This window comes from Lathyrus oleraceus, chromosome 5 (genome assembly GCF_024323335.1).
Source record: "Lathyrus oleraceus cultivar Zhongwan6 chromosome 5, CAAS_Psat_ZW6_1.0, whole genome shotgun sequence".
Taxonomy (NCBI): domain Eukaryota; kingdom Viridiplantae; phylum Streptophyta; class Magnoliopsida; order Fabales; family Fabaceae; genus Lathyrus; species Lathyrus oleraceus.
Genome location: NC_066583.1, coordinates 58,735,768 through 58,743,581, shown reverse-complemented (window position 1 = coordinate 58,743,581; position 7,814 = coordinate 58,735,768).

The window sequence follows — 7,814 nt, the reverse complement described above, 5'->3', positions numbered from 1 at the left end:
ATTCATAGACCAGATGTTAGAACGACTAGCCAAGCATTCTCATTTCTGCTATCTGGACGGTTACTCAGGTTTCTTTCAAATACCGATTCATCCCGATGACCAAGAAAAGACAACGTTCACATGTCCTTTTGGTACCTTCGCTTATCGACGAATGCCGTTTGGCTTGTGCAATGCTCCTGCAACCTTCCAAAGATGCATGATGGCAATATTCGCCGATTTTCTCGAAAGCATCATGGAAGTCTTTATGGATGACTTTTCCGTATGCGGACAAAGTTTCGAAGAATGTCTTGAAAACCTAGAAAGAGCTCTAGAACGATGTGTAAAAGTAAACCTAGTACTTAATTGGGAAAAATGTCACTTTATGGTACAAGAAGGAATTGTTTTAGGACACATCATATCAAATAGAGGAATTGAAGTAGACAAAGCCAAAATAGAAGTAATCGAAAACCTTCAACCTCCGAAAACTGTGAGGGAAATACGAAGCTTCTTAGGACATGCCGATTTTTACCGATGATTCATTAAAGATTTCTCTAAAATAACTAAACCTTTAACCGAATTATTAATGAAAGACGCTGAATTCATCTTCAACAATAAATGTTTAGAAGCATTTCAAACACTTAAACAAGCATTGATCTCCGCGCCCATTATTCAGACCCCGGATTGGAATGAACCTTTCGAAATAATGTGTGACGCAAGTGACTACGCCGTAGGCGCTGTTTTAGGACAACGAAAGGATAAAAAACTTCATGTCATATATTATGCGAGTAGAACTCTAGATGAAGCGCAAATGAATTATGCCACGACCGAGAAAGAACTTTTAGCAGTAGTATTTGCACTAGATAAATTTCGTTCCTACTTGGTCGGAGCTAAAATAATCGTTTACACTAATCACACTGCCATTAAGTACCTCTTAACAAAAAAGGACGCTAAACCTAGACTCCTAAGGTGGATCTTGTTGCTACAAGAATTTGATTTGGAAATCAAAGATAAAAAAGGAACAGAAAACGTAGTAGCAGATCACCTCTCTAGACTTGAAAACCTGGAACCGGAAAGAACATCGATCAACGATGATTTCTCGTACGATAAACTTATAGCTAATTTGGAAGAAAATAGAGCTGACAAACAGGTAGAAACTACCTTGGCTGTATGCGTTACACCATGGTACGCTGATTTTGTCAATTATTTAGCCGCCGGAGTGGTTCCACTTGATTTATCCTACCAACAAAAGAAACGATTCTTCCATGACATAAAACATTATTACTGGGACGACCCTTTACTTTTCAAAAGAGGCTCCGATGGTATTTTCCGTTGCTGTATACCTGAAGAAGAGGTAGAAAGTATAATCCAAAATTGTCATTCCGCTCCTTATGGTGGACATGCAAGTACATCCAAAACCTGCTCTAAAATCCTACAAGCCGGTCTTTATTGGCCAAACATATGGAAGGATGTACATACCGCTGTCAAGAAATACGATAGTTGTCAACGCACAGGAAACATATCTAGACGTGACGAAATGCCACAAAAAGGCATTTTGGAAGTAGAATTTTTCGATGTGTGGGGAATAGATTTCATGGGACCTTTTCCACCTTCTTTCGGTAACAAGTACATACTCGTAGCAGTTGACTACGTATCAAAATGGATTGAGGTTATAGCTTCTCCAACAAACGACACACGAGTAGTAATTAAACTCTTTAAGAATATAATCTTTCCAAGGTTTGGTGTCCCAAGAATAGTCATCAGTAACGGTGGATCTCATTTCATATCTAAAATACTCGAAAAATTATTGTTTAAGTATGGTGTAAATCATCGAGTAGCAACACCCTACCATCCTCAAACTAGTGGACAAGTGGAAGTTCCTAATAGAGAAATTAAACAGATATTGGAAAAAACTGTCGCTACATCGAGGAAAGACTGGTCATCAAAATTACCCGAAGCTTTATGGGCATATCGAACCTCTTACAAAACTCCCATAGGAACAACCCCATTTAAGCTTATTTATGGTAAATCGTGTCACCTCCCAGTGGAGCTAGAACATAAGGCCTATTGGGCTATTAAAAATTTAAATTTAAACTATAAGGCCGCCGGCGAAATGCGAATTCTAGATATAAACGAATTAGAGGAACTTAGACAAGATGCATACGAAAATGCCAAAATCTACAAGGAAAGAACGAAAAAATGGCATCATAAACGTATATCAAGGAAAACTTTCAAACAGGGCGATGTAGTCCTATTGTTTAACTCTAGACTTAAGTTATTCCCAGGAAAACTACGCTCTAGGTGGTCTGGCCCTTTCAAAGTCACTAATGTCTTTTCTGGTGGGGCTGTAGAAATTAAAGGAAAATCTATTGAGTCATTTATCGTAAACGGGCAGCGTCTAAAACATTTTCATTATGCTGAAAACAATGAAGACTCGCAAGTCCTGCACTTAGACGTATTGTCTCCAAAATTAATAGATTAACATTTAGTAGTTTTATGTCGAGCTTGCGACGTTAAACAAAGCGATTCCTGGGAGACAACCCACAAATTTTTATTTTTCTTTGATTATTCTTTTGATTTTATTCAGTTTTCATTCTTCATTTTCTTTATTTTATTAAATTTTTCTTCTTTTCTTCTTTCGGCATCTGGCCAAATCCTGACTAAAATTCTTGTTTTTCTTTTCTTTAGTTAACACTAACCTGATGGCACATATTGATCACATGGGTATTAATTTCCGAGGGAGAGCTCAGAGACAAAAATTTGAAGAACTTGCTGAGAGAAAGATGCACCCAAATTTTTATGCTGATGATTGTGCAATGACCGTACTTGGGCTAAGAGATAGTGTCCTATATCTGCTGAATCAAATAGGGTGGGAAACCACTCCTATTCGGAGACAATTTGTTACTTACCGGAGGCTAACTCTAGAATTCCTTAGCTCCCTGAATTATTTACCGAATCATGGAAAAGGAATTAACCGAGGTTTCATTCAATTCAGGATGTTCAATATGGAGTATCAGTATAACATTAGAGAATTTACTAACCTCTTAGGGTTCCCTACTTCTTTTGACACATTCACCATGAACCAAGAAGACCTCTTTGAATATCGAGAGCTTGAGCATTTTTGGGGAAGTTTGACGGGAAATGACGAACCTGAGGAACATGAGTTTCTTTCTGGAAACATACATAACCCAGCTTTTCGTTATTTCCACAAGATCCTAGCACACACTCTTTTTGGGAAAAGTTCAAACATTACCACAGTATCACGTGATGAACTTTTCATAATATTTTGTGCTTCCCAGAATCGTCCAGTGAATGGTGCCACTTATATGTTGGCGAGTTTTGACCTCCTCATTCAAGATGACCGTGCACCGATTCAAATAGGAGGATTGATAACTATGATTGCTAATGCTATTGGATTGCGCCAACTCATGCTTGATCTGAACCCTTTTTGCGGTATTCAGCCTATGAATATACTTTTCCTTTTCAACACTATGTTTATAGGAAACCTTGGACCTGAAGAGTTTGAACTATTAATTAACAACCAAGCTTTTTACCTATTCACCATGCCTAGCCCGATGACTAGTGTCCATAACCGAAATAATTGGCTCTACAACCTGGATGGAATACCTTCTCCTGTTAGATCTGTTGAAACCATCCAAGATTATGAGATTCTTGACAACCAGATTCCTAATGCTGAGTCTGATCCGCAGACACCAACTGGATACCATGATGCTGCCTCTCCACCTCATCCTATCCCGTCCGCAGAATCGGCAGTACCTGATCTTAGACATCATATGCCCGGAACTGACTATAATACCGCTATTCAAGCTTTGATGTCAGAACAAGATGCGATTAGAGAAGAGTTAACTATGATGGGACATGAATTTATGGAATACATGAGTAGAATGACAAATCAATTTCACGAGTTGCTACACCGTGTCAATTCCTTTGCTCCTCCGACGAGAGATTCTACAAGTGGCTAGATGAATTGCAGTTAACTAGTTTTAGTCTTAGGAAATTTATAGTTTCGTTTGACAATATTTTTAATCTTAGGATTTATTTTTCGCATGTTTTATTTTATCTTCAGTCAAATATTACATTATGTTTATTTTTATGAAGCTACTGTCATTATTGATTAAATTAAATTTCATTTTGATTTATGCACTGTCTAAAATTACCAATGATGATGTATATTGTATGCTACTACTTACATGGTTTATTAGAGAAAAAAAAATATATTCTATAGTGTAGTAAAGTAGCATTCATGGCAATTCAAAAAAGAAAAAAATAAAAATAATAATTTAAAAACATAAAAAAATAATAAAAAAATAATAAAAAAATAATAAAACAAAACACGCATGCTGTCACGAACGTTTTGACCGTTGCATGATCAGAGGCGTGACGAGCGTAACACATACTGTCACGGTCGCCACACCCCCATGACGCCCGTCACGCATGCTGTCACGAACGTGACAACCTGCTTTCTCGTAAAATGTTTTTGACCGTTGTCACGACCGTTACTCCCCTTTTCAATTCACCTTTATTCTATTCACCTCACCTCTTTATCCCCATTCAACTCACCTCTCTATCCACATTAATTTTTTTTCTCACCCACTCCTCTTCCCAATTTCAAAACTCTTCCTATAAATACCTTCACTACATTTCTTCCCACACCACATCATTCCATTCTATACAAAAAAAAATTCATCCTCTTTTCCTTTCTCCTTCTTTCTACCTACCAATCAAAATGGCGGAGAACCAACATCAAATGCAATTCGGAAATATTATTTTCCGATCTGAAGATAATAACCATCAACGGGAGCAGTTTGTTCGTTTCCAGCAACGCGCTGTCACATCTACCAGGTACCCAGATTTCAATTGTTTACAAGAATTAGGATTACATCAAGGTGTGCAATGGCTGCTTAGGTTATCCGATTTAACTTTTCTGTGCACACAAAATCACCCAACATACCCATCACTCACCTTGGAGTTTTTAAGCTCTTATTCATACACCACTCCAACCGGTGAGGACGAGTACTTAACCGGTGTCGCAAAATTCCGTATGTTCAACACTGAGTACGCACTATCTCAAGAATAGTTGAGTGCCATGCTACATTTTCCTGAAGGAGACGACGTCCACCCAAGAATCCCTCCAAACTCAGAGTGGAACACGGTCGCATTCGAACTTTTTGGAAAAATATCTGGTGTGGTAACCACCAATTGGGATGCATTACTTGCTTCACACATACACAACCCCACTATCCGGTATTTTATCCGTATTTTGCAAAACACCATCTTTGGAAGAGCCAACAACAGCAAAGTTAACGCGAAAATATTATTCTTCCTACTCTGCATCTTTTCAGCAAATACAAAGGTAAACGCCGCCTCTTTCTTACTTCACCATATCCGTACCCTATGTGCTCGAGGCAATCAAACTTTTGTGATTGGAGGATTAATAACCACCATCGCACTCGGTTTAAATTTAGGGGACCGACTTCAGAATTTGCAATCTTTGCCACCCCTGTATATGGATATCAGTTATTGTCGCTCCTGCCGCTTAATCAAAAATAGGGTAGGCGGGAATTATTATCTTATGGTGAATAACCAAGAAATCCCAAGTGTCATTATGCCCAACATTGCACTCACCGATGTTACTAACCCCAACAGATTCATCTACAATTTGAATGCTCCCGAACCTACCATGCCTACACAAGCAAACCCGCCCCCAGACGAGTTTGATGAAATGGAGCAAGGTGATCAAGGTCCTGAACAACATTCGGTCCCACATGATCCTTCCGATAATGTAGCTGGTCCATCCTCCCGACGTCATCGAAGAAGAAGGCCTGCAACAAATGATGACATCATGGATGCTATTGAACATCAAGCCCAACGGCTTGATGCCATGCATGCGCAGAATAACGAAGTAATGCAATTGATGCGCCAGATGCACCAACAACAACAAGAGAGGAATGCAATAACCGATCAGAGGTTCACTGACTTGCTTAACAGGTTTGATGACTTGGCAGTACGTGAACGAGCACCGGGTCCGAGAACAAGAGGACGCAGGCAGAATTGAGTTTGGGTTCCACTTTTTTTTTCATTTTCTTTCGTTTTTTTTTGAAACATTGGAGACAATGTTTTATTTAAGTGTAGGGGGGAAAACTTTGTTTCAGTCATGTTAAGATTTCCTATCAGTATGTTTATTTCCCTTTCAAGTATGTTATTTCCCTTTCAATAATAAATTTTTTCTTAAGTCAAGTCCCTAGTGTGAAAATTTTTATTATCTATTCTCCTCAATTTTCTTGAGCCATAACAAAATTCAACACACTCAATAAGTATAAAGGCTGCTTATTTTATAAAACTTGAGTGAAATTAAGACAAAATTATTACCGCCCCAACACTCTAAAAACCTCAGCATGTTAGATCAGTTTAAGTACCTATTATACCAACTCCTTGAACTTTTAGTTCTATAGTAACCCCGAGTAGTTTATACGAGAAGTCGACACCATCTTAATAGAAAACTACGTGGAGAGCCGATGAATACAAGTGAATGATTCCCAAAACAACACATTAAAAATCAGGAAATGCACTAATTAAGTTAGGTGATCCTTACCCGATCATTTAATCCAAAGGTTGTAGACCCTACAAAAACATAGTATGAACAATCCATTGTGAGTTGGTTCAGAGGTTTCTGGTGCTGAACTTTGTAGGGCGGACTACGGTCCGATCCCCCGCAATTTGCAATAGACTAAATAAAGAAGTTATACAACTTACGTACCAGAACTTCTAACTAAAAGGGGATCAGAATCACTAACCGGTTACGCCACTATTTGTGCGAAAAGATAAAGGGCTTAATGTGATTTCGCTCGAATGAAAACGGGTGAAATAAGAGTAAAAGAACTAGGCTGAGCTATAATAGCATGACTCGAACTGGTTTGCGTAAGGTGGGGTTATCTAGTGTTGTTACGGTAGTTTTTGATGTTAAGATTAAACTTAGGTTATTTCTAAACGAGATTTACTTGCAACCTATTACGAATTGATGTGTGTTTGGAAATTTCATCTGGCTAATATTTTAAAATCGATTTCTACATTGTTTCTTTCTTGAGGACAAGCAAAAGTCTAAGTGTGGGGGAGTTAGATAACATGAAACTATATCACATTTTTAGACTTGATTTAATTAAATTATATCGTTATTTGATTCAGTTTATTTTATATTATTCGATATTACTCGGTATTTTCTTATTATTTATTTCAGGTATCATTATTTAAAGCACGTGTGAAAAAGAAAGAAGAGGGGTGCAAAAAGAGGATTTTCTAGGAAAAGCAGCAAGCTGAAGCACCAAAGCCCAGCCCACGTTTGGAACAAAGGAAATGGCTGTCACGACTGCCACGAGCACATGCCGAGCGCCACGCCCTAAAACCTAGTGTTACGACCGTAACACATAGTGTGACGAACGTCACACATTCCATCCTATATTTTAGGCTTTACGTGCGTAACGGAGTGGACGGTTTCCCCTAAATTCTCTCCTGCACTCGTACACGTTTGGAACAACAATGAAGACCCATTCTAGGAAACGGTTATTTTGAGAGGTGAATATAAATAGCCCTCACAAAAGCCAATTGACTCTCTCTTCTCCGTACAATTTTTCCAGCAATATTTTTCCAGCACTCTAAATTTCCAAGCAATTTATTTCCTTCTCTTTTCTAGTTTAATTTCCGAAGCATACAGTTTATTTTTTCACGATAGTTTTTACACCGGAAATTATTGTGTAATTTTACTGGATCTAACCTTACGTTAGATCATAGTATTTTATATCCTTGTTTTTACTTTCCTATCT